General features: G+C 37.1%; 1 protein-coding gene across 1 annotated transcript in view; it reads right to left on the reverse strand.

The window, feature by feature from the left end:
* The window catches only part of sfl (N-deacetylase and N-sulfotransferase sfl), a 248,346-nt gene that overhangs the window by 131,231 nt on the left and 89,131 nt on the right, over nucleotides 1–27,984 (reverse strand). The window lies entirely within an intron of this gene.

Raw genomic sequence — 27,984 nt, forward strand, 5'->3', positions numbered from 1 at the left:
TGCACAGTAATATTAAACGGTGAATATTTATTCAACTGGAAATCTTTTTGAAATGTTTAAAGAATAACGACGTCGCATCTAAAAAATTCCGAAAGCAATAAATCATTACACGAATAAATGCGAGTGTACAAGGACGCTTCTACATTGTATTTTGTCGTCAACAATCGATAGTCTTTCGTCGTCCTGCATTCGGTATTTCGGTACAGTTGGGAGCGATACGCTAGAAAATAAAGCGTCAACGACCAATTTGTGACGTGAGCAAAAAGTTCGCAAATCGTGTCTTAACACTCGTGGCATCGTCTCGTCGTCGCATCTAATGGATCCCCGGATACACGTTAACGGGTATTACCAGTGCTGACGAGCAGTGGGACGCGTTTAAGGATTAAAGTCGAGCTTATGAAAGCCACTCTCGCTCGGAACTCGCCGCGCTATGTGTGTACGTAGATTCGAGAGCAGCTGCTCGTAATTGCTCTCCTCTCCGCTCCCTTCTGCCGGTGTTATAAGTGGTGTGCGGCGCGTAAAGTTCTCCCTGAGAAAGCCGTTGTTTCCGCTGCACTGGTGGTGTTTACGTGTATGCGCGATGCTCTCGTGTGCATCACACGCGAAAATGTAACCGGATGCTAGCTAGAAGTATTCGCTCCAACACACACACACACACAGGCGGCCGTCGTTTAAACGTGAAATTCACGTGAGAGCCGTCGTATGTACGAGTATATAAGTATTTATGTTTAATCATTCGTATGCAAATCAATTATATCCGCGTACGTACGTCCGCGTGCAGCGCTCGCTTACTTTGAAATCTAAATAAGTATGAACTATGCTTATTCAGCTATGCGGCCGTTACGGCGGAAAAGCCGTTCGAGGTAGGAAAGAAGAAGCGCCGTTAATTTCTACGTCGGCGGAACAAGCCGGCAAGATTTACTGATATTTTTTTCCAGTGAGCTTTTAGCATTTGCGCCCCCGGACCCACGCGGCGTTACGGCGTTGCCTGTCGGACTAGTTTCTAATCCGCCTTATCCCCTCATACTCGTATTCTCTCATACTTGCGAATTACAAATGTTTATTGCACCGAGGTTGTAACAACCAGCCGGTAGGAAAGGAATAACCAGGGAATTATTGCACTCGTAGCCCTCTCTGAAATCAACCCGGCACGTCTCTCTGCAATTCTATAAGGTCCGCTTTTCTTGATAGTCCATAGAGAACAGGTAGCGCTTGTTAAAAGGGTTGAAGGAAAAGCGTGTCGGTACAAGCTTTCGCTATTTTCGCGTGACTAATATCTCCGCCCGATAAATTCCCTGGTTCTTGTCAAAGCAATCTGCCGTCTTTTCAGAGACCGTCCGAAGTTCGCGTAAAGGGATGAGCGGCGCGTGACTTTAAGATGGATGATCGCCGCGACTTCCGAATTAATCGATACTCCTCGGGAGGGGATTAATTTAACTCAGATAAGAAGAAAAATAGCTTCTACTTGGGTTGATGCCCCTGTTGCCGCGTTTTTACGCGGACGGCTTTCGCCGTTATTTATGCAGAGGCAACGTCTGTGCAATCAACGTGAGGTTAAAGACGACGATGGTAGATGCTCGGTGTAACGCGAAAAATTGCCGAAATAAATGTACTACGTTTTTCAGCTATTATTAAAAAAAAAATCATTTGAAATAGTTATTGCAAAGGATAAATTTATATATATGGATAAATTTATATATAGGATTTATTTATATATATTTATATTTATCGCAATTCAATTTATATCGATAAGATTTTGCTCGTCGCGATGTTATAAATATTGTTTATAACGTCGCGACGAGCGTAATCCTATTAAGGAATCCTTTTTAAGAATACATATTAAATATGTGTATATATATATATATATATATATATATATTCTTAAAAATAAAAGTGATAAAATGCGAGCTTTGTAATTTCACTTAACCAAATTACGATATAATCTTCATAAGATCATATTTCAGAAACGACGTGTGAAATTTGATTTGAGAACGAACGATATGCGCGGTATTGCATATTCGATTTACAACGTTGCGCAATGTACGGAAATCCGTGTGAATTTTTACAGCTGGTGTAGCAGGAACGAATTTTTTTTTCGATCTCGGCTCGTATCGGAGTTCTCAAAATTTTTGCAGCAATTTTTGTCAAACGTGATACGCTACGCTGTCGTAATCCTCGGTTGGTTTCTATGTTCCAGACTTGAATGGACGATAAAAGTAACGACTACTGCAGCAGTAACGTTTGCAATAACGCCATTGTGCGCCGTGAAATTCGCCTTAAGGGTGGATCGTCTTCTCTCCTTTGCTCGTTGCTAATTGATCCGTCGGCGTCGAGAACACGGGGCGTCTTTCCGACACAGTGCGCTTACAAAAGCCACCCCTGAAATTTACTCACGCCTTTTCCGGAGTTTCACTCAGGAGCTATCTCGCTGCAAGCTTGTGCCGCTCCGATGAGAGGAAGCTCGGATAAGGTGAAGAATGAAGGAAGGAAGGATAGTTCGTCCGAACTTACTCGAATCGGAAATGCGAGAATAAAGGTTTCTTTCATTTTCCGCGACATCGTGGCGCGAGAAATTTGAGCGGCTAAAACGTCACGATGCGTGAAAATGTATAGAAGATGGTCATAATGCATAACCATTCGTCGTAATTCTCATTTTCGATATTTAAAGAAGAGATTTTTCACGTGTAATAAACATACATTTCTTTTATATTTAATCAAGAGATTTATGAAATAATGTTGTAAAATTTTGCGTATATATATATATATATATATATATATATATATATATATATATATATTTATGAATCGATTAATATTATTTAAACATTCAACAAGACATTCTATTCATCTTAATTTTATAAAAAAAAACACAAATTTTATGAAAAACTGACTTTAATTTTTGTTTCAAAATTTTCATCAATATAAGATTAATATTATAAATCTTAAAATTAATACCAGCGTAAAATTTTGAAGGTTATTGTAATAATATGTATAGGATATATACTGTTAATGAAATTTCAGTCAAACCTATTAAGCCGGCGAAACTAATTCTAGACAAACAGCTTTTGGTTAACGTTGCTCCGCGAGAAAATAGCTAATGAAACTGTATCCAGAGATTTATAATCGCGTAGTTTAATGGATTTGCAGGGACGATAATTATAAAGCGCATTCTCTTGAGAACATTTATTGATCGTTAATCACATGCACATTAATCAGAAAAAAGTAAATAGTAGAATTTCTGATGATCTTCGCGTGATTGATAGAATAAAAAGCTTGAATATCAGTAACAAACACACACTTCTTTCTTCATATTTTTCATGAAGTAGAAAAATAATAAATATATGCAAATTGAGATATTCTAAACAATTAGAGCTGTTATTTTTGCATGACAAGAAAGTTACAACAGACATAATGGCTTTCGACCTCAAACTAGCATCATGCGCGATGAATATTTATCGCGTTGGCTTGCGGTAGCGCACCGCGACAAATTAACGTTGACCAGCGCACGTGGCTGCGTTAATTGTATAATGAACAAGTTTAATTACGATATTTTAACAGCGTACTCGGGATCAGGGGACTAGGAGAGGAGATGGATACATGAAACTTCAATCGTTATACAGCCACGCATGGACGAACCATTTCGGAAGTGATGTCTCAGCGATTTCTCCTCGAATCTCAAACGTTCGACGAACTCGACAAGGGTCAGATTTTGCCGCATGTTGCTCCAGCGCCAACTGTGAACGTGATTCGCGTGCCAACGTGCCACGAAATGTCGGAGGCGGCGGCGAACAACGGTCGAACGAGCGCCGGGGGCGCGTTAGCCGCGAAGAGATGTACGAATTCTGCCCACTTTTCGGGCGAGAAAATTGCATGTCTGTTTATGCCGCGGAATTCTCCGGGCTGCGGGCAGGCTGTATATCGCAGCCCCGACGCAAAAACGACGAACGGTTTTGCGTCGCGCCCCAACCCTCGACTGTTTTCCGCCCTTCGCTAACGCGCTACTCTCCTACACCGAGGCACCATCGCCGAGAACGTATTACATATGCATAGTTTCATAAATTTGCGCTGTGATACCGCTTCGGATACGCGAACGCGCGCCTTGAAACGCGGCCAGGAAACCTGTTTGTAATATTATAGTGGCTGAAACGTGGATATCGTTGATAGCTTCTCGGGATGCCAATGTTGATCGAAGAGAAGAGTATCGAGACACCTACCCGTTATATGACACCCGATCTCCAATTACCGTGTTCACTTTTGTTGGATTATAGTTTGGATTATAGACTTTATTTTGAATGAAGACTACAATTGAGAGATGGTTATTGTCTAAATTAAAGATATACGGAATAGATGTAAGTTAGGTCACTATCGATTCAATGACGTTGAGTCGTGTGTAAACTGTAGGTCGAAATTGCCAATTCCATTTTGAAACGTATGCTTTGCCATTCAACCTCTTCTTGTTCGCTGATACATTGTGTGTTTTAAGCTCTATCGTAACGGAATATTAATAATCTTCATCGTAATTGAGTTCCTTAATTCAGCGTCAGCACGCTGATACGCAACAATGGTCTCGAATCGTTTTTCTCCTTGCTGCCAAGTAGTTTCATCGGTACACCGCGAGTGGATTATTAATTGCTACCTTCGCGTTTTGATAAATTGTTGCAGTCAACTCTCGTTACCGCTCATTTGAGAGATAAGCACGTGGAAGGACGGAGTGCGCGCTAAGCTCGATTGATTTCGATAATGTTCTGTAGCAACGTGTTTCTAGTCAAGTTACGCAAATGAAAATGAGTAAATTCGTCGATTTTTTCGACATTACAGTTTTTTATCAAATGCTTATAATTTGCTTTTAAAATAAATAGTATCATATATATATATATATATATATATATATATATTATATATTATAATTATTGATGAAAAAACTAATCTATATATTCTAATTTTATAAATATAAGATTATATTTATAAAATTAGAATATATAGATTAGTCTTTTTCATCAATAATTATAATTAATTAATAAAATAATGGATAAAATTTTAAATTTAAACATGAATTATAGCTCATTTGAAACTGTCTTAACTCGAGTGACTGCATGTTATACTGATGTCAGATATTTAAATTTATTCATTCTCGTTTTAATGTATTTGCTATCTCTTAATGTATTATATATAATGTAATATATAATCATTAAAGTGATATTTAAAAATTTCTAAGTCTAAATTATATGTATGTATAAATGCATTGTATGTCTCCTTGGAAAGGATCATAAATTATAAAAAAATCCAGATTAATTTATTTTAATTATTAAGATTATTTATAACGATTGTTATTTTTATTTGATAGGCACTTTAATAGATTTGTTTGAAAAAAGCGAAAATTGAACAAGTAGAATTTTGTCCCAATCCTATAGATAATATATGTATTAATTGTATTAATTGTAATTCACAAAATTATTAAAATTATCCTTTTTTATCGAACGTTTGTCTTTTTCCAACATTGATCGCACTGTACTCGATAAAATTTTATCGAAGACCATGGATAAAAATAGAATTCTTCAGTTTCGTGGTGCTGTAACTTTTCGTTGAATTTATCATTGGAATCCTTTGCAATAACAGTGACCGAAAAACGTGAGACAGAGTGAAATATTTTCATATCATTTGCTACTCGTGGCTACGACATTCCGCAAACTTTGAAAGTACTCTTTCAATGGAATTAAATTCATCACCGTTGTAAGCTGTAAGACGTCGCTTGATATTAAAAGACTGACGATCTACTTCTTGAAAAATGCTTTTTTTTATTGAACTAAATGATGAGATATAAAAATTTAATTTTTGAATTTAAGATAAAATATATATGAAAAAATAATTTTATTATAGTATACAGACTTTTTTAGAGTTACAAAAGTAAAAGGCAATTACGAGATCAAAATCTAAAGAAAGATTACGAAAATGAAAAAGAAAAAATCGATAGGCATAGCATATTCTATTGAGTTCCAAGAATATTTGTCTATACGTATATAGAACAAAAATTGGCTCCATTCCAAGTTGAATACCTCTTTTTGCCGGCAGGCAGAGATTCATAAAAAGTGTATATTTCCTCCTAAAAGGAAATTTAAAATAATTTTATTCGGACAAAAAATGCGAGTGCGGCATACTTCACTTTTGCTGTCAAGTGATAAAGCAGGTTGTTAAAACAGAAGAGATTTATTCAAGCATTTATAGTATAATATGAGTTATTTATTTTTAAAGTGGCAAAAAACAAAAATGTTCATAAAATTATTTTAAAATATATACAAATTTACAAAATACACACACACACACACACACACACACACACACACACACACACACACACACACACACAAATGTATGTTAATAATTAAATCTAATGTATTTTAGAAGTAATTCTCGTTATGCTTTTAATCAAACACAGCAATATCTCATTTTGTATAATTACCAGTTTTTATAATTTACTAATGCATCGCTTTATTGTAAATTAGGCGATACATATTGATGCATATTTTTGTTATAATATTAGTTCTTATATCTTTGTTTCATCAAAATAACTTACACCACTGTTTCGTGTATTCCTCGAAACAGATACGTCGTTTTCGAAAAAGAACGTCATTTGGTTTTGTGAAAGCAAGCCTTCGAACGTGAGTAATGTGAATACGTTTCCCTAGGGTGGAGGCGAGACGCTTTATTCCCGTCGATACGCATTTCCTTCCGTACGATAACGTACACATATCTGATACTCCCGCAGCTCCATTCGTTCGTTCCTTCTTTATTTTTACCGACTCGCATTTTCCGTATGCCGTGTAACGTTCCTTAACCGCGCGTCGGAAAGCGCATTATTTACGGTAATCCACTGGACGTATATACGAGTCGCATCGATCTCGCAGTTTAATCTGCTTTGCCATATGGGAAAAAGTAACGATAAGTTATACAATACAATATTGAGCTTACAATCGACGCTCACCTTCGAGCGCGTAACGTGATATTTAACTAACAATTTAATTCTTTACCGTATGCGTTACGAACGGCGTCGTCCTTCGTTCCTGCCGGTAAAACGCAAACGCGCGCTCGCTGCGGACAAATATTTACACTGACGTTTCCCGTTACTTTGGCGACGTAGACTTCGTGCCTCTATTCACCTTCTCTCATCTCTCCACCTTCTCCTTGTCATCCTTATGATCCGAGGGACTTTCCAAGTTTTCTAATTAGTATGGTGCCCTCGGGTAGAGACGAAGTCGGCCTCTCGACAGTTCAAAATGGAGAAAATAGGAATGGCATGCCTTTGAGTTCTATATAAGGAACTTCGGACGTGAGATGTTCCGTCTCCTTCGGCACCCTGTACCCTTCTCCGTGTCTCTTCCTCCTGTTCACAGTCCTCGGCCAGAAGTCGTAAAGTTGCTTCATCGGCTTCGGAATTTCTCTCGCGACTCCACTTCTCTCCTTTATTATTCGTTCGGCCAGTCATTCAACGTCGTGTCTAATTCTCCCAAAGTACAAAGTTCCGGCCAGCCGGGAGGAAAGTAACGGCTGGGCCAGGAAAGTAACGGCTGGGCCAGAAAATATTATTTTGACGTTCGGCTTGATGTTCGCAATTCTGTACGCAATTAAAGTAAACAGGTTCTTGCACCGGAAAATAATAGAATGCAGGAGTTACGTGGAAGCTCCGGCTCTTAATGGAAGGGAAGGGGATTAAAAGAGTATCTGCAGAAGTACAACTCCGCGGGAAATTTTTGATCTCCGTGTACTTAAATAATTCCAAATGTTAAACTATATCCATCGGTTTATGATATATTTCCGGTAATTCATTGATGCGAAAATTTCTGCGGATATTTTTAATTAAACGGAAAAGGATCGATTCGCAGCTTATTTTAATCTGTACCGATCGGTTATCGCTTCTAAGAAGAAAAAGAAGCACGAAGGTATAAGGAAATCTTTATAATTTGCTGCATAAAATGTTCCGCTTTTTCGACTCTGTTACAACGATAAAATGCGCGGTTAATACACACGCGTATATATAGCGACTAGAATTTTCTGTTTGTTTCATTTTTCAAATGCGGTCTCCAGTTCGATTTACATCGGCCATGCCACAATATGCCCGTATTTTGCATTAACCGATAAAAAGTTAGTGATTAATGGTCACGATGGAAAATAGTCGGCGAGTTGCGGTTCGTTACACATGATTTTAAAGAGAAGCTTTTTTATATATAGGAGAGGTAAATCTGGATTCAGGTTTTACAACCTGATCGATTTTACAACCGTGTTTTCTAACGGGGTGCGCTATGAGATTTTCTTTGGGAGCGTCGAAGCTATAATAAATTAACATACCGCGCGACAGCTAGTTAACTATTTTCTAACTTGTTCGTGCACAACACGACTGAGAATGATGAATGATTAAAATCTTATCAAACCATGCTCATATGGCTCATACGGCGATCCAAGATATTTCAAAGTATTAATGGCTTTTAGTATAAAAGGCTTTTTTTATTATTTGCTTACCGTACAATTCATCGTGCGAGTGCGAATATAACGAATATTTGTGAGCGCAATATTTTCGGACAGTTTCGTGGAAAAAGGAAGAAGAATATCTCTTCTCTTCGTTTTCTCTTTTTTTCATCGAACTTTAGTTTGGTAGCCATTATTTGCGTTCCCTCGGCTATGTATGTCAGCTCGTTGTAAAAAAGGCGCGAGCAAACACAACGGAAGTTAGTTCGATTATGGCGGTCCGTTAGAAAATACGTTAGAAATATTATTCCCTCTGAATTGGACTTTAACGCGCGGGAAAAGAGGTGGGAAGAGCGTTTCCTGCGGCTTTCATATTTTCGGCGAACGTTTGAACAACGAGAGGATAACTATCCTGGAGGCGGGCGAAACGAGCGATTCGAGGTGGACCGATTCGATCCTAAATCGATTATCGTCCAACGTTCCATCAATTTCTAATTGACGCGATAATAAATTTTACCGTCCTCTCCCCCGCGGTCCCCGCTGCCTATTCCCATGTCGCCGTCGATGCGCTCGCGCGCCCCGAATTTCCACCCTCCGATTAAATTTAAGCGCTTTGGTACATACCGTCCTCCGTTCTCCGCGTCCGAGCATATCGCAGTACGCTTTTCGGCTATTCCGAGGGAAACTTAATGGCTCCCGATGGCACCGTCGATGAGCGGGCCTGCTATACGCGGCTCCTTCGAGAATTAATGAGTGTTTTCGAATCGGTTCGCACGCCGATTTGTCAGCAGTAATGACGTGCGGGACTTTCGACGCTCTCTGCACGTTTGTTTTTAACGAGCCGCGGTTCCAGAATTATGGCTGGCAATCGGGCGTTTTATTAAATACCTAACAAACTCACCTTCGCTAGGCGCCATCAACGGTAATTGGATTACCGTTACTTCGCATATCCTAATGACGCTTCAAAGAAGAATGCAAGAATTCCTTTTTTTCATTTTGTTTAAAAGCGCAAATTTTGTTTCGAGGGAAAAACTAGTTAAAAGTAAGCAAATGAGTTTTCCGAACGAACAGTTGACTTGAACATGTTGTTCGTTTGCCGTCGGTTTTGGAAATTGAAGTGAAAATTGCGAGGAGACGGCAATATGACTGTTATTCATTCGAAAATGATTGGTGTTGAATATTACATAATCTTGTATAGTGTACAATGCATCTTTGGTTTGTCGACGTAAAATTAGTTTACTATCTCGTACGAACGCGGAAAATATGCGAATATGGAATATACCTTTGTGTATCTGGTCCCCCTCCCAACCTGGCGGAATGAAAAAAAATAATTTCGAATTATAAGCTATTTATGAGCTTTAGAATCGTGCAAATTAAAAATTTTAAGCTCGTCATTGTAAATTGAAATTTGACTTTTAAAGTGTGGAACTAAGAGAACGCTTTTTCCTACATTCTCGGCCACTTAAAAACCAAATTTTAATTTACAGTAACGAGCTCAAAATGTTTAATTTGGATTCGAAAGCTCATAAATAACTTACAATTTTAAGTTGTATCTTTCTTTCAAAGTGGAAAAGGCACAAAAGTATGGAATTATTAAAGCCGCTCTATTCGAAGAACGAGTCTATATAGTCGATTTTAGGACAGTTTAGTTCAGCAACTTGGCGACAGAGCAGGCGCACTTGAATCTTCTAATCGAAATGGAAGATGCGGACTACGAACCTCGTCAACTCCCCATAGGATTAAGCTTATACGGAAGCGAAGTTAGATCCATTTTGCCAGAGATACATCGTATTCCTTTCGGAAAACTAACTTCTCTAACATTTTAACGCAGTTTGCTCGCATTTTCGAGAAATTTGGAAACGCCAAATGGCAAATCCCTGCTGTAAAATGCCCGAGAAAAGTTAGAATTTGCCGAAACTATATCAAATAACCTCGTGAGTCGTCAGCTTTTTCTTAACGTGCGCGATATCAAAGCTGTTAAGCGATCAACGATTCGAGCATGCGGCTTGTAAAAATAGAGAAACACGTGCGTAACCCGTGCACGAAATGCATTGGCATTATTATGGTAGGTGCGTTGCAGCGTGCATGCGGAAGCGCATTGCGAATTCAGCGCGTGTAGTGCACAGGCCGGAAATAATATCTATCGATCCGACTTTGCGGTGGGAGAGTTGGCGAGGCGCGGGATAAAAGTACATCGCGGGTGCATCCATCGTGGAAACGGCATAGATCGTCCTCGATCGGCGGGTACGAACGCACATCGTTTTCACACGCTGACGCGTTTTTCTCCGTCCTTCATAACGGATGCGAAATCGTCGACGAAATGTGCCTGAACTGTACAATCAGAAAGAGAGTGCGAGATTCGCGCTTGTTGTATAGGCCTTATGAAGAACCAGAAGGGATGCAATCACGAATTTTCGAGATCGACACAACGTGTATTTTGGAGCCATTATGGATTCTCGACGAATGTGAAATTTAAACGGCTAATCTTGTTAAAAATGCATACTAGTGCTTAATTAAGTTATAAAATTATTATTTTCACAGTATTAGGAATTGTAAACGCAAGTATGTCTTAATATTGATTTCGATTACTATATAAAAATAGGAGAAAATATTTAAATATATTAGAATGTTATTTTGATTATATATAAAGATGATTAAACTGTGTTTGAAAAAAAGAAAAATTTTTATAAAAATTTATAAAATATAAATATATTTCTAAAATATAAATCTATTAAACTAATAAATTTTAATTATTATTGTAAATTAAAAAATTATTATAAATTAAGAAAGCTTTAGTTTGTTAAGTAAAACGCTTAAATGTTCAAATACGTTAGAAATATTGATGTTTGAAAAATATGAATAAAAATTTAGAAACGCATGAAAATAGAAAAGAATCAAAAAGAATTGCAGATAAAACAATTGTGAAAATTAAATTGAATAGTTATGGATCGCTATTGATCAATGCACGTATATCGTTTTCTTATACAATCGATTCAAAGAACGAAAGTGTGAGTCATTCATGTGCATTTTTTACATTTGAAAAAAAAGTAAAAATGTGAAGGATCGATAGATTCGCTATGAATTTGGATTGCAAAAATAGATACGAGAACCCATGTATATTTTCGAAAGTTTTTGAGAAGTGTGAAAACCAGATATTCACACTGGCTGAATGTTAAAATTGATGGAACTCTAAATAGATATTTCTGGTTGTACACCATGTTGGACATTTTAAAATTTTAACATGCAAATTCGATTAGTATTACAAGCAAATTTCTGAACAAAAGTCCCCGTTTCAGCTGCGCGCTGTTATAGTCGAATAATTTTATCTAATTTTCTTTTATTTAATTTTTTAATAGATTTTTTAAATGTATTTTTATTCTTGAATTCTGCTATATAATATTATAATATTATTTGTCTAATTTTTTTAATACTTAATGAAATTTCTTGTAATATTTTAATCAAGTTTTACTTGTTTTGTCATTTGAATTTCATGAATTGATCGCTATGAGATTACAAAATGTGATTCGATCTGATTATAAAGCTATTCCATCCTGCTTTAGGGCTTTCATCTCACAAACCGCTTAGATTCTACACGCTAAGTTACATTCGGATAGGAACGTTAAGAAATGTTTGTCAGGAAGTGATTTTTTTTCTTCCTTTTCTACATCATGCAAGTCTTTGTTGAGAAATGAGATTCGTTCGGTATTTGGTGTAAAAAGTTTCTCTGTGCGTCTCGTCGAGTACGCGCAAACGGTGAACGTGAATACAAACGTGAAGAAAGCCTTTTATTTGAGATAAATGTTTTTATGTACAAATTTATTTACAAATTTATTTGTGTTTATCATGTATGTTAGTTTATTATATTTTTGTAACTAAAAATTTTTAAAACATAGAGAGAGAAATTTTGTTATGAGATATTAAAAAAAAAAAACTGAGATATTTTTATTTTATATTTTATAATCGTGAATAATTTTCTTACTTTTCTTAATAGTAACGATTATATATTATTAATTTAGATGGTTTTTTTTTATGTAAACATAATATGATAAATAAATTTAATAATAAAACATCTTATATTAAATGTTAAATAATACCGGAATAAAATGTAACCGCGTAAGAAAGAGTTTGCCCAGATAGCAGAACGCAAAACGACACTCGACTTGTCCAATCTTCTCGATTTTTAGAGATGCAATCTTAGGAAAGAATACTACGTAGCGTCTACCTGATTACCGTCTAGTCGCTATATTTTTCATACGGCGAACTTTCCTCTTAGCGAATCGGCCACAAGATGAAAGCCCTCTCGAAGTTGCTTTTCCTTAGGAGGAAGTCGCATGAGGGAGAGGGCAAAGTTTGAGAGGGGAGTAAATGGCGCTTCCCTTCTTCGACTTCCACCCTTCATTTAGCTTGTACATAACTCTTCCATTTACATTACGCTCGGTCACGAATTCCTTGTTCTTCATTTTTCTTATTTGCGCATTTTGCGATTAATTACCCGCGATATTAGTTAGCAATCAGATCCAGACACGAGTTTGCTACCGGAGTAAAACATCCCTATCTAAACTAGCTTAAGTGATGTCTTTTTTAAATAGAGAAATACCGTCGTTATCTCTGTTACAGTATAATGAAAGTTTTCGCATGCTCGGAAATAATCTTACAAAATTATGGGACACTTGTGGGTTATTAATGAATGGAAAGTATAAGTAAAAAATCATGGCTTGGAAAATAGGGTCGTAACATTTATATTTTATGGACGATATAACGCGGTTTTTTTTCTCTTGATATTACACGCCTAGACTGCGAATCGATATTTAACCTCAGTATTCTTTTCGCAATAAATTTTAATGGAGACTACAATTTTTTTTGTTCAATTATTGACATATAACAACTGTCGATTTGTATCGATCAAGGCAGATTGTTTACGTGTTCTTCGTTAAAATTTATAAATTTAAATTCGGGATTTGTTCACTAAAATAGAAATTGCCGAATTGTAAGTTGATTCATGTTGCTGCTAATGTTGCCTTACATTCCTTTTCGTATCGTCGGAAATTGCAGGAAAGGTTACCATTTTAAAGAAAACCGCAATAACTTCGAGAAGCTTTCGAGTATCTGCGACGTCACGTCCCATTTGAAAGTCAAAGAAAATCTAAATTGCGAGAGCCGAGAAGTGAAAAGTGGCATCGAAAGAGAAGTCGCGACTTTTTTCTTCCCTTCCCCGATTTATTTTTCTGTTGCAACGTGACCTTAACTCGAAGCAGCTTGTTTCCACGATATTCGATATTTACAATTCAGCATCGAGCTTATCAATTTACTCGTGGAGCGCCTAATCAAGTTCATGAAACTCGATTTCAGCAAAAGTTGCCACGAAACACGGCTGTTGTTTCGCTCTTACTTCACGGAAGTTCCGTAATTAACGGATAGCATAATTAATTTTTATTCTTTTTTAACTCTCCAAGATTTGCGCCGTTTCTTGTTGTTGGGAAAGAAGAATGGCTTCATCGTGCTTTGCTGTCGCCATGCTTCTTCCGTCGCGACGCCAGTTACGAGCTGGAACTTAATGGTTAATCTGCAAAAATAAGCATTAACGTTACTCTATTTCCTGAAAATATTATGATGGCTAAAAAAGCCCGAGTCGCGATTCTTGTCTCGTTTAATTTATTGTTACTCGTTCATGAAGTTGTGGTTAAACTTTATTTGACATTTTATTTAAAGTCAACTCGACGAAGGTAGAGACGGTAGGTTTCAATTCATAAAATTATCTCAAAAGCGTCTTCCTGCATCGGTGCTTTACTGTTAACACCATTCACTACAAACGGCGAACTTCGTAATAAACACGAGCAAATGAAGCAAACTTAGTCTTTACTACTACTTCTCCTTCCTTCTAACTGTCGTGTGTATTAGACGATAACACGACGCCATTGAAGCCGTTAGACAACACTCGACTCCAATTTCCTCGGATACTCGGTTTCCTTGAAAATATTTTAAAGCTATACTACATTTGTGATTAAACAAATTACCATCAAGTTTCCGAAGTAGATACTTCTATCGCTGGTACGGCTTTCAGTAGTTGCTTGCAACAAACTCTCTCTCTCTCTCTCTCTCTCTCTCTCTCTCTCTCCTCGAAACGTAACTCCTTCTTCCGTATTATCGTTCTTGCGGCACAATGAACACTATTATAAACGTTAAGTGCACTACTCATCTCGGGATTGCAGCGTAGTTCCAGGTTCGCCGGGACTGTCATCGCCAAGCATCCTCGGTAGCGTCGAATGCGATGGAGACGCGTTCGCAATTCAGCGTAGTCCGGAGGGTAATAGACACCGGCGTTCCTGATTGGCCACTTCAGGCAGTCGTAACGCGAGAATCACGAGATGCACGTTGCCTCGAATTAGACTGGGAAGCCCCTTCGCGCAGCGGATCGATTTCGAGATTATCGTTGCGGTTAACCAAAAGAATTCTACCCCTCTGATCCTCTCTACATGCCCACCCGCCGTCTCCTGCAAACCGCGCCGCATTTGCGCGCGGGGGTTGCGCCAGACCACCACGAAGGACTGGCGCAACCCTCGAATCCCTTTCATAGCCGTGCGCGATCTTCAAATGCCATTTGCAAGAACCGACGCGGCTGTCCGATTTGACGACGGAACCGGAATATGCGGCCGAGGTGGAAACGCTTTGAAGCGGATTGCGCCGAGCGACTAAGACAGGTGGTTGCGGAGGCATGAATAGCGATTTTCGAGAGAAAACCGCCGGTGTAAGATAAAGACAGTTATATGAACGGTATTTGTCGAACGTGATTTATAACGCCGTGACTGCGCGAGAGTGTGTTATGTCGATTTTCATGATCGATCCTCTTAATGGTCGAATTTAATGCAGCGTTAGCTATAACGCATCCGTGATTTTACGGATTTTCTCTTACCAATTAACAAGATGCATATAATTAGCTTAGTAGACGAGTTGGATATTCGTCTTTATTAAGCTTGAAATTAACGCTTTCTCCGCTTGTCCCGTGATTGAGATTTCCTATCAAGTTTCAGTTTTCTAAATTAATGATGGATTTCCTTCAACGCAGAATCGACCTTGAGTCGTCATTGAGATTACTCGAGGACATCGGGGATGTGGAAAAATTCGTTCGAGATATATTCACGGTGTAGCTTCTATCTTTCCACACATGTACATCCACTTCCCCTCTATGTCGCCGACGCGATATATCGCCCGATTCGAGAGACGATGTCGATGACCCAGAATTTGCATTTCCAGGGAAGATACGTCAAGAGACGGGAGGGAGGGAGCACGAGAGAAGCAAGGATCGACATAGTATTAGGTGGTTTACGGGATGATAAGGGATGGGAGGTAGAAAATTTCTGTTGGCGCTTTTCCGACAGGGGAGGTAAACGTATAAACCGGCAAGATTTTCCCCGAGTGTAAGCATCGACAGGCTCGTAATTAGATGCGATCTGGCACGATTTCAAGCGCTGTACGCTGGGTTCACACGTCCGGCCGTTTTCATTTACGATCATTTTATTCCTCGTTGTCGAGCCATCGGACGGACGAATGGAAGGGTCGATGTGATCCCGCGTGGTCCAACCAGATCACTCGAGAAACGATTTAACACAATTATTCGTTCTAGCTGCGCGACATCGCAATTCGCATCTCAATACAGTGTGATAGAAACGGAAATATTCTGGAACTAGGTGAAAGTTGACAGTTATAAAATTTTGATAAAATAACACTTACATTGTAAAATCTGGCAAGTAGATAAGAAAAGCAAATATATGAGAGATAAAATACTTTTTCTATTAAATTAAAAGAATAGCTTACATTACGAAAAGTATGCATGTGAAGAAATAATCGCGTAGTGTCATGGCTGGAATTAAAAGCGGACGGCGTTGCAACATTGACGAAATAGATCACCTGGCACCTGGTGTAACGTTATTGCGAAGTATTAAATATCTTCATGACACTAATTAAAGGAACTTTGACAATAAATTACAGCACTTCGACGGTGATGCCGACGTGCGCGCAAGAGGTCTTTTAATCAAATTTAATAGACTGCATTCCGTGCCGGAAGAGCGCTCATCGACACGATATACTCGATTTCGACCGAGTCGAACGAGTCTGATGGACATTTAATGACGAAATGTGCGTCGACGTAATAGATATTACTACGTTTACGGGCATGTCGCACGTATCGAGTGGAATCTCTCACATGTGTGTGTGTGTGTGTGTGTGTGTGTGTGTGTGGGGGGGGGGGGGAAGGGGGGCGCGCGGGGGTGTTAATTACATACATATAAATCGTCGGTACGCAGTCACATAGAAATCGAGAAAATATAGCTTCCGCCGGGTAACGAAGCTACATGAAAATTTTCGGCTCGACGAGTCAATTCGTTTTTAGTTCACAAATCGTTTATTTCGCCACTCAAATGAGTATGTTCTGAAAATTTATTAGAAGACACGGAATGTTAGATTATAACTGTTCGCGCGTCCGCTAGGCGGAACAATACGAATTGATGAACAGACGAGTCGGCACTCTCTGACCAAAATTAAATTCAATTTAATTAAGTGCTCACTTGGGAAAGGTTTGACAGTAGATTGATTACAAGAATTGAACGGCGATTAAATCTAATTCGCAGCTGACCTCTGAACTGATTCCAAATGAAAGAATCCACGGTATGTCGCGTTCCAAATATGCTCGTGCCCTCTTCCAGCGATAATTACTGTGAACTGATTATTGGAATTAAATGAGTTTAATCTGTTTTAATCGGAAATACACCGAATATATTCTAATTGGAATTTTGCTCGACACAAAATTTCGGATTGATATAATAATGTTACGTAAAATATACGTATATACGCGTAATATATATAGGTACGCATATTAAAATTTTATCTCTTCCGTTGAATTTTGCTGTGATTTCATGAAACTTGTCAAATATACCGGCTGTTTCATAATAAAAATAGTTTGTAGTTTAAATACACATTTTCAGAATGACAGTGAAGGAACTTGATTTAAAGCTTTAGACTTCTTATAGACTTTTTATTATAGAATTGTTTTATAATTTTTATTTTTTTGTTTTTTAAACACATAATTTCATTTTCTTATGAAAAATTTCTTGGGATTACTATTTCGCGAACAGTGGATTATATCCCTTCCAAAGGCCCAACAAATTTATCTCTGCCGCTTTACGAGGTCCACTTTTGTAGATTTATCCCATGAGATATTTCGGACACAACGGGAAGAAGACATAGGGGAAAGGGGGAATCGCTGTAGATACTTCATATTCGTCTGAACCTATGTCTAAACGTTCTCCTCTAAATGTAAATCCAACGAGATTACGAGGGGATGATCCCCTTTTTCGATATGCCAGCAGAGAGGAATTGCACTGGAAGTTTCCAGTCGTCTTATCGGCGCTATCGGAAGGCAGGAGAAATAGGAAGCATTAACTAAATTGTTTTTAGTTCTATCGTTGTTTTTTTTCAACCGAATGTTGAGAGAGAGACAGAGGCAAAAAGAGAGAGGTTCAGGAAGAGGCGAATTTCTTGCGCCTCTCCACGAAACTCGCTCTCATAATTTCATCCGATCCGCTCCCCGGATTCTCTCCCATCGCCGTGCATCGCGGAAGTGGTCGGGCGGGGGTGGAGAGATGGGGTTGGAGGTTCGCGCAATAAAGCTTGTCCCGGGGAAAAAAAGGACGAGGAAATTCGGCTAGAACACCAAGCCGCTTTTTATTACTACCGCTAATTTACCTTCCACAAAGTTTCGCCAATTTCCGGCCGTAACTGCGACCGCTTTACTGTCCGCCCTCTGACCCTTTTTTTCACTCTCGCCCTGCTACCCCTCGAGCTTTCCCTCGAGCCCTCTATAGAGCATCGCGTAACCCGTTAACAATTTAATCTAGCGACAATCTACCCATCCCTCATCCGAGGACGATCCGCCTTGTGGAAAGAAAGGATATTATTTACGGTCGCGATTCGCCATGTCATTTAGTCGCATTTATCTGATTTTCATTTATTCGCTTGTGTCCTTGCATGCGTAAATTTGCGTGGAAAGTCTCGTAATTGAAATCTTGACGAATGAAGTTAAACGTGATGCGCGATCGGTCTCCCGGACGCGAAAAATTACGATCGACGTCGTAACGTATAATATCGTTATGGTAACGTTATTCGTGTCAGTTCTATCATACTTTGGAACGTCGTTAGAATAGCGGAAGCCGCAACTTGACCCAGTTATTTGATTCGCCCTACATAGTCACTTTCTCATCGTGCTTCTGAGATATTCTGTCTCCGGTTAGCCGACGACGAAGTAGAACGCGAGTTATTTTCTGCATTTGAATACGTGGCAACTATCTAATTAAAAGTTTGCTTTTACAAATTCTTTTTTACGCAGTAATAAAAATGTTACATTGTAATGTTGCATTGTGATTTTCCACAATGATATTAATAAAAAGTAATGTTGCACAGGTTGGCATTATTATTTTAATTAGTATAAATGAAATTTCAGCTTGATTGTTACGTATATATAAGCATTGTATTAATTATTATATTTACGTATTGGCTAAATCTGCAAGTAATTATAATATTCTACCTATCGCGATTGTAATTGCAATGCTGTAAATCACTAATGTGTTTAATGATAATATAATCAGTATATTATAATTAAATCGAGACGGATTAAATTATTGTTATTATTTGATTAATTTTAAACCCGGACATTTCGCGAAATATTGATCGTTTTATTGTATCGCGTCCCATATATACATTTGAATTTTACCTTGCGTTATGTCGACTCTCGGAGCCAAAATTGCCAAGTCGCGCCAGATTTTGAATATTTTTCTTCGAAGCCCCTCGAGTGCCCCCTTGAGTTTTTATGTAATGATCGATGTGCTACGTCGCCCCACATGGATGCACTTGATGGTGCAGCCGGCCGGTAACATGAAAGTGCATCGCTCGCGCGAACTCCCTTCGTATTTTATTAAACGTCCGACGGTCTTATACGGAAGGTAGGATCGATAAGTCGTTGGACGTTCACGTTTCACGGCATAGGTGCATTGCCCTTTGTGCACTGATATGTCACGATGGGTTTCAGTAAATGACGCGTGATCGTGGTTTGCGGCTTCGTAAGGCTTCGTAAGGCGCAGCGGTCCGGCGGTAGCGGGAAAATTCCTAGATCGCTATAATTTTACCTATCGTTTACGTACTTTGTAGAATAATAGTTACGTGTACTTTCCAGCGCGAATGTGCACGAGACCTGTCCGAAAGCTTCACGTTTTAATATTTAAGCGGTTCTAGGAAAGACGTATTAATGTCGTACTGTAAGTTGCTATAACTCTTCAAAATTCTCTGCTTCCTGCAGAGATGATTGACTCGCATAGTAATTTGAGCCTGGCAAATTCACGAATTGAATTCGACATACATACATTTCAGTATATTCACATACATATATACATATGTACTTTGATGAGGAATACATACTATAATACGCATTTGAAGAAAAATAGAAACAAGATGTAATCTAACAATAAAAAGAATAAAAAAAAAATTAAATCCATATGCTTAATATAGATGCGCGATAATGAAAAAACTAAAGCTCATTTTTCATTTATCCTTTAATGAAAAAAAAGACTCATTTGTTGCATCATATGTAATTCAATGTATTTAATTTTATTTTGATTATGAATTCGAAATAGTTTTCGCGAAGAATATTACGTTTTGTTAGCATTGCCTTTTACGTTTGGAGTGGTATAGCAATTTCATAACCAATTTCCGACGTCATTTATTTCCTTTGTAGCGTTGTACTTTACTTATGCTATTATAGAAGCGAAATGAAAATTTGCACGTACGTACGACTCTCACAGGGATAGGAAGATTAACCTTTAGTACTATCATGTCACTTTTAGGACACAAAGCTTGAGATTGAGTCTGCGAGAAAGGCTCTTGAGATAATTAAACGTATCAAATGAAAATGATTTAAAAGATGAGTTTTCCATGTTATGTGTATATTCTAGTATAAATTACTTAAAATAAAAAGTTTGTTTCTAATAAATTTAATTACTTGTATGTATTGAAGTAATTTTTATTACATCAAAATCTTAGAATAAATATAAGACGTATGATAATTCTTTATCAATATAATCAAAGATAATTGTTGTCAGTTTTAAGTTAGTTTTATGAATGAAATTTACGTCTGTTGTCGGTCTCAAGTTAATTTTATGAATGAAACTCGTTTAATCTGTGTATCTGAAAACTTCTTAAAAAGCGAAGTGTTTCGTTGGAAATCAAACTTAATCACTTCTGCCGGCGTGGCAGAGGAGCGGTGAAGAGTTACCGGGATTATCCTCAACACGCGATCCACGGCTTGGCAATAATTAGGAAAATAATTTATGCTCCATTGGGAACTGCGAAAGGTACCGGGCGGAGTACAGAAAGCTCTTACCGCAAGTAGAAATTTATGTGTAAGTACATCGGTAAGCTATGCGATTAGTGTTTTTCTTTTACGCGCGCGAATGTATGCGAGACAAGACCGTAATACGTATTTTAAAACATTATCTATTGGATAGAGATTTTAACGCTTTTACGGTTTTGTTTTTAATGATCTTAGAGCTTACAACTCGGATTTTATTGTTAATTGCTTATTAAATACCATCATAACGGTTCATCAGTAAAAACGCAATTCCGCAATACACACGATTTCGATGTGTAGGAATTGTATTTACGATACGCTCTCTTTTTCAGGTTGCGCGGCAAGAGAAATTACGATTACACGACAATTTATCGTAAAGTCAGCACGAGCTTTGTATCCGACAAAGTGAAGTTTTTATTATTAGCGGTTCTTTCAACTAACGACTGTTACATGCGTGTATATTTTAGTTACGAGTAAAGCGACCCATTGAATTAGATCCACTATACGACATTCCACATGACTTCGCCAATTATTCGCCGGCACAAAATAAAATATTACATGACCGGGACCCTTTTGAAGTACCGGTTTCTGCCAGGACAGCAATGCCATTATTTGCGTCATGAAAGCGAAAGAAGAAAATGAACGTACGCGTAATAAAAGAGACGTGAAAGATGTACATGTATTGGTATATATATATATATATATATATATATATATATATATATATAATATGTGTGTATAGAATTATCTATTATCTATTATCTACGAGATATTGTATTTTTTGATTTCGATTGAAACGACGCACAGTCATACAAATTCTCTTTGAATATTCAATGAACAATCTTTTATTACAAACATTCAATTTGCAAATATTTTATAAGTTAATAATTATTATAGAAGAATGTCAGAGTAATAATCAATCATTGTCAAAACGAATTACTAATGGCGTGAAATATAATCGTTTAGATATATATTGATTAATCTTATAAAGATTCAAATTATTTATTTTTGTAATTAATTAGTCTTTGATGAGATAGACACGAATTAATTAGGTGGATATGCCTTTATTGATGATAGCACAATGCAAAATAAGTATGTCCTCGTAGAATACAAAGGAACGTCTAAATGTAGTAGAAAATGGAAAAGGGGCGGAGGGAGATCGACGAGGGAGTATTAAATCGCGGAATTATTAAATTAATTTAGGCGCCTCGATGAATAACGGTCTGCCGATTCATACCTAACCGAGGAGGTGCCTATTGTCTTCGTTTAATTAATCATTCGCGAAATCGTCTACGCAAATAACTTCGTCCCTTCCCGCCCTCCTTTAAAAAATTCCTGAGATATTACTAAGGAATTCGCATGGTTCAGGTCGTAAATATTCACTAAGTTAATCTACTGGAAAATATTTTTTATAAGGTGATAGCGATAAATATTTTATTTTTACATTTCTTTCAAGTTACTTTCTGCTTGATTTTATAGCTTATAATAGTTTATAATAGCTTATAATAAGAAAATAATAAGTGTCTTGATATTGATATTATTTATTATTCCTAATTAAAATTTATTCATTTTATTATTATTAGAATTGTTACACAATATTTATCACAACACTTAATACAGTTATGTATAATCAGTAACAGCAGTTTCCTGTTAGTGTCTGGAAACTTGTCATAAACTAAGCGACATCAAATTTGAAATCGATCTGTAATCTCGCGTTAACGACATTCTAATTCGATCGAGAGATGCTACAGTGAGTTTACTAAGTTGATTGAGATGTTTCAAGGAAGGTAGCCATAAGATTAAAGGAACAAAGTGAGATAATTCAATAGTGGACACTATATATATCCAAAATAAAGTTACAGTAATTGTTCATGAATATCTTGAAGAATATCAATTAAATCTCTAAAATATGAAATAAAAATTCATATAAAAATCATATAAAATTTATATATGCGAGTTTACTCAAATTAAAAATTGAAATCTGCAATTATTTAACAATAATAAGCGACCAAATGATTGCTACAGTAGAATTATTGTAGAATTATATATATGATTAGAATAAAATTGCATACAATTGCAGCAACGTATATATAGCGTGAAATTAAATGACATTCTACTTATTGTATTTGAATTCACGTTGCGCAAATGTCATGAAATATCACGACCTATTTTCTGTATAATTTATTTGTCACACAGCTTGTATATGTGTTCGTTGCAATTACGTATACATATATATGTATGTATTGTATATATCTCATAGTCATAATTTTGAAAATCCGTCCGAAAATTCAGATCCGTCATTTGCACTTATTTCTCTCGAATAAGAAAAAAAGAAACAATTTAAATAGAATTAATTATCTTTATTAAATTTGACTTTCTATGATATCATCAACGTTTCATTTATGACTTCTAAACACGAATCAAAGTGATTCCGGTGAATATGACTCCGGTGGAGTTTTTGTCGTGAAATTTTCATAAACTGGACTGATTATATCACTTCACACGATGCATTAAGATATTTAATACGATCAGAGCGGACAGGCATAGAAAATACACACGAGTGGCGAGAATTACATGGCGATAACACCACGGGGGATGCATTTTCGCGATGCTTTTACCACGCGAACACCGCCGGACACTGTTTGCATGTACGGCAATGCGCTTAGGTACGTCTTACGACTCTCCTTACGGCACTAACGGTCCGTAGATAGCAGATGACGCTCCGGGGATGCACTAAGATGTTAATTTAGCTATTACTTATAACCCGACCACCGCCTCCGGGTCTGCATCCGAGAGAAGTTGGATCACCCCCGTTGGCCGTGTCGGCGCGGTAGTTACGAACGGACAAGCCGGAACTACCGACAAACTCGTTGCCCGCTCGCTGGTTTCTCCTAGATACGATCGATTCTGGTTTACTGTGTCCATCAGTCAACGGCCTTTCGCCCTAATATCGGTTATATCGAGTATACGATGCACATATAAATCGAATCGACGATTTTACAATCGAGCACCACCCATCCGCCTGTCTATCAGTTTATCCCAATTGCGTTGTGCAATTTTAGGGGGACGCTTTCTATGGATTATGTTGGCATAACACGACAGAAATGTGAGCAACTATCCAGCGAAAGATAGATTTTGCCTTGAATAATGTTAGGTTGGAATTTAACACCTCTTGATGGGCTGTGAGAATTTTCCATTTCATATAAGAACAATTTCTCATAGATCGTTGACAATGTAAATAGTAATAGAGTATGATAGATGTTGCGGTAATATGTAATCTGATGATGATTTACATCATCATTTTTAAATAATGTAATATACTTTTATTGATATCTACTTTATTAAAATAGAAAATACTCGTAAAAATAATAGAAATTATATCCTCTGAAAAATTTCGGTTGTTTGCACGCATCTACACACATACAAAGTTTCTGTTACTATTCTGAAAACCAATCTTGTACCTGTCGATTCGTAGGGAGGCGAGTATGAGAATCATCTTGACAGAATAGACATGTAACCGATATGATATAGCATGTGACGTTAACGAGTGCCATCGCGAAAAGTTCAGTAGAGTGCTGATATCCGCGATATAGTCAAGTATCGAAGTTTCCTCTCCATTTTCACATACCGGCAAAGTTATCGACGCCATCGACTGTTTTACAGACGTTTAACGTGACACCCTATTTTTCGTCCTCGTGTGCTATAAATTCGCTTCGTCATTTCTTTTTATATTTATTTCAAGAAAGAAAACAATAATTTTGACGTAATTTGTCATCTCACCTTACTGAAGTTGTTAAACGCTGACTATTGCACAGTTTTAATCTTTCCTTATGACGTTAAAAGGATTGCCTCTAGAAATGTGCCTGAAATTCAACGAACGGTGCAACCGCCATACTTTACAGCATGCGCTACCGTCCTCGAGAGTTTTAGGATTTCACGAAATGGATATTGCAATCATATTTCATAATGAATTACTTTGATACGATTAATCATGAGACATGTGGGCATACGAGAAGGTGAATTAAATTATGAATGCATTAGCAGATGAGATCCTATTATCACTGGATATGTGTAAAATTATAAAATTAACGTTCTATAATTTTTTTTTAACAAATATAAAATTGCACACGGGCGGAAATTAGTTACCATAAAATTTTGTTTGATTACATTACCTCATGAGATTAAAACTTTTATCTCTATGTACTTTTCAACCGTATTTTTTGAAATGTATGGACAGCTTTAATGATGATAAACTTTGGCAAAAGAAAATTAGTAATTTCTATATTTATGTTATAATTATATAACGACAATTATAATATGAATATATGAAGTTATAAATTCCAATTTTTCCTTTATTGTCTGATACTTGTCATTTATATTCGTTATTTCTCTATATTTATGGAAAATAATTGATTTTACTAAAATTTGGATTTAAAGGCGCTTTTTATGGCGATCAATAAGAAAAGGAGTTTTCGAGTTCTTTCAAAAGAACGTATAACATAATCACAATAACATTTAAGTGACTCAAGTTAAAAGAAGTACGCAGTAAAAAGAAGTGAGTCAGCAATCGCGTGACGAATATAAATTTTCTCTCGTAAATCTTAATTTTTCGTAAAAGGGTTTCGAACAATTGCAATAAATGCAAGTCATAACATAGAAATTATGCAAGTCATAACATAGAAATTATCAGTTCAGGTTATGCGAAAACATCCTTCCCTGTTCAATCTAACAAATCGAAGGCCGGCTGATAAATTATGGTCAACCTTCACATTCGACATTCTTTGGTTAATGTGCTGATAGGTACAAGAAGGCACGAATGGAGCAAAGAGAGAAAGAGAAAAGCGCAGTGATAAGATAAGCAATGACAGTATAAATATACAGAATAAATGAAGATAAAGGAACAAAAGAGAGAGATAGATATAAATATATATATATATATATATATATATATATATATATAGAGGGGGAGAGAGGGGGGGGGAGAGAGAGAGAGAGAGAGAGAGAGAGAGAGAGAGAGAGAGAGAGAGAGAGAGAGAGAGAGAGAGAGAGAGAGAGAGAGAGAGAGAGAGAGAGAGAGAGAGAGAGAGAGAGAGAGAGAGAGAGAGAGAGAGAGAGAGAGAGAGAGAGAGAGAGAGAGAGAGAGAGAGAGAGAGAGAGAAGATCGTTGTTGAGCACCGATCAGTGGCGACGAGAGATCAGCGAGGAAAGCTGAGAGACAACGACCTGAAAGTAGATGGGAAATGAGACTCATCTGCATCCAGTAACATTGTTCCCACCATCCACCACCCGCAGGAAACTTTCCCGGTTGTGATGCGCGCTACCCTTGGATGATGGGATGGGACCGCCGATTTCAAAGCAGGTGAGGACAGGAAATGAATCTAGAGCCGCTGTTCAGGAAGCCGCGGAAACCGTTTCCGATAATTGCCCCGGAATTGTCGAAAATCCCCTGCACGCGGCTCCCGTTGCGTTTGTCAGGATGTAATTTGAGTTACGATGACTTTGTGCTAATACTTTGATGATAGCGGTAGTACAATTATACGTTTACATAAATTAACAAGGGGTTTTTATAAAACTTATTTTAAATTTAATTAATCCTGGATCAATATAACCATTTATTTTTATAATTATAATTATAATTATACATATATTTATAATTATAATTATACATATATTTTATATTTTGTTTATTGTGTTATCTTTTGATGATTTATTTACATAACACGTACATATTAGCATTATGAAAAGATAAACGCTGTGAAGAGCATAAAAGATTCAAAGAGAAATGAAAAAAATGAAAAGACACTGAGAAAGCTATTTTATTGTCCTCTTTTCTCGTCCCATGTGCGCCTTTTGGATTAATCGCGGCACGTCTCGAATGTCGTTCTTACAGGATATTCTCTTTCCTACCCAAAGACATTTTCTTCGTCGTAACGTTACAAATGACATGGTTTTTAAAGCGTCCGCCGCCAAGACGCTTAACAAATGTTCGAGGATCGTCGGCTCTTTTAAAAGGCAGGGGCTTTTGCACGGATCTTGCCTTCTGTGTCCCCTTTCCAAATCTCCTCCGTTAATCGAACCTGTGCCGGTCTCAACATTATTAATCGGTTTGTTATCATTGCAAAGATTTGGCGTCAGAAGAAAAATTCCGTTGAATGATCACTGTCGAACCATGGCTATGGTTCAAAGAGATTAATGTATCAGATTCATATACGTTTTTCCCATTTAAAGTGATAGGTTTCTGTCTTCCAAAGAGAATAAAAGCTTCTAATGTAAGATCGTATCAAATTAAGAAAAGAAGATGTTACAAATGATTTTTAGTAATATTAATTAAGAAGATAATTTTATATATATTTTTTGTGTTGATACAAATCATTAACGACATCATTTGTAATTTTTCAGTCAGATGTGTAAGATAAGAGTATGAGGAGATCGTTTGATACGTTATATCCCGTAGTATATTGCGGAACATTATCTATATATTGTTTCCATCAATGATAAATCGCGCTAACAGCGTCGCATGATATTGTGCGCCAGTACCAAGTTTAGCTTTAACTAAATCTAAAGTCCGCAGCAGTTCGTCTAGTGTTTCGCGATACTAACACCAAACCAAATAATATAAACATCGAACATTTGCAACGCAAATATTATTATAGAATTTGCTTTGGTCTATATTATATTTATTAATACCATTAATTAGCATCTCTTGCACAACACAATCTATTCAATATATTATTGTATTGATTCTAATGCGATTGGTTTGTTAAGTATTCAAAGTGTAATAAATAGTTTGAATATGCTAGTCAATTAACGTGGAAATTTAATATAGATCCTAAACTATATTAATATTGCATTAATAGAAAATTTATAAACAATATTATTGGCACATACAAATTATAATAATTTATTCATGAAAAACGTGTAAATAACTGTTGAAAAAGGCTGAGAGGTAAGATGTATGCATTGCACATTTCATAACAAAATGAGGCGCAAAATGATTTAGTTCTGGATATTAAATACCCTTTACAATGCGTGGTTGCAAGCAGAATTTCGTAATTTCATAATGGAAGAGGGAAGAGCTTGAAGAGCACCGGACCTTACTTGAGGTTACACGAACCTGCTTGTGCAAGGTGCTAGAG

Source organism: Pogonomyrmex barbatus, unplaced genomic scaffold (assembly GCF_055798465.1).
Source record: "Pogonomyrmex barbatus isolate J1 unplaced genomic scaffold, ASM5579846v1 scaffold2, whole genome shotgun sequence".
In the NCBI taxonomy this organism is placed as follows: Eukaryota; Metazoa; Arthropoda; class Insecta; order Hymenoptera; family Formicidae; genus Pogonomyrmex; species Pogonomyrmex barbatus.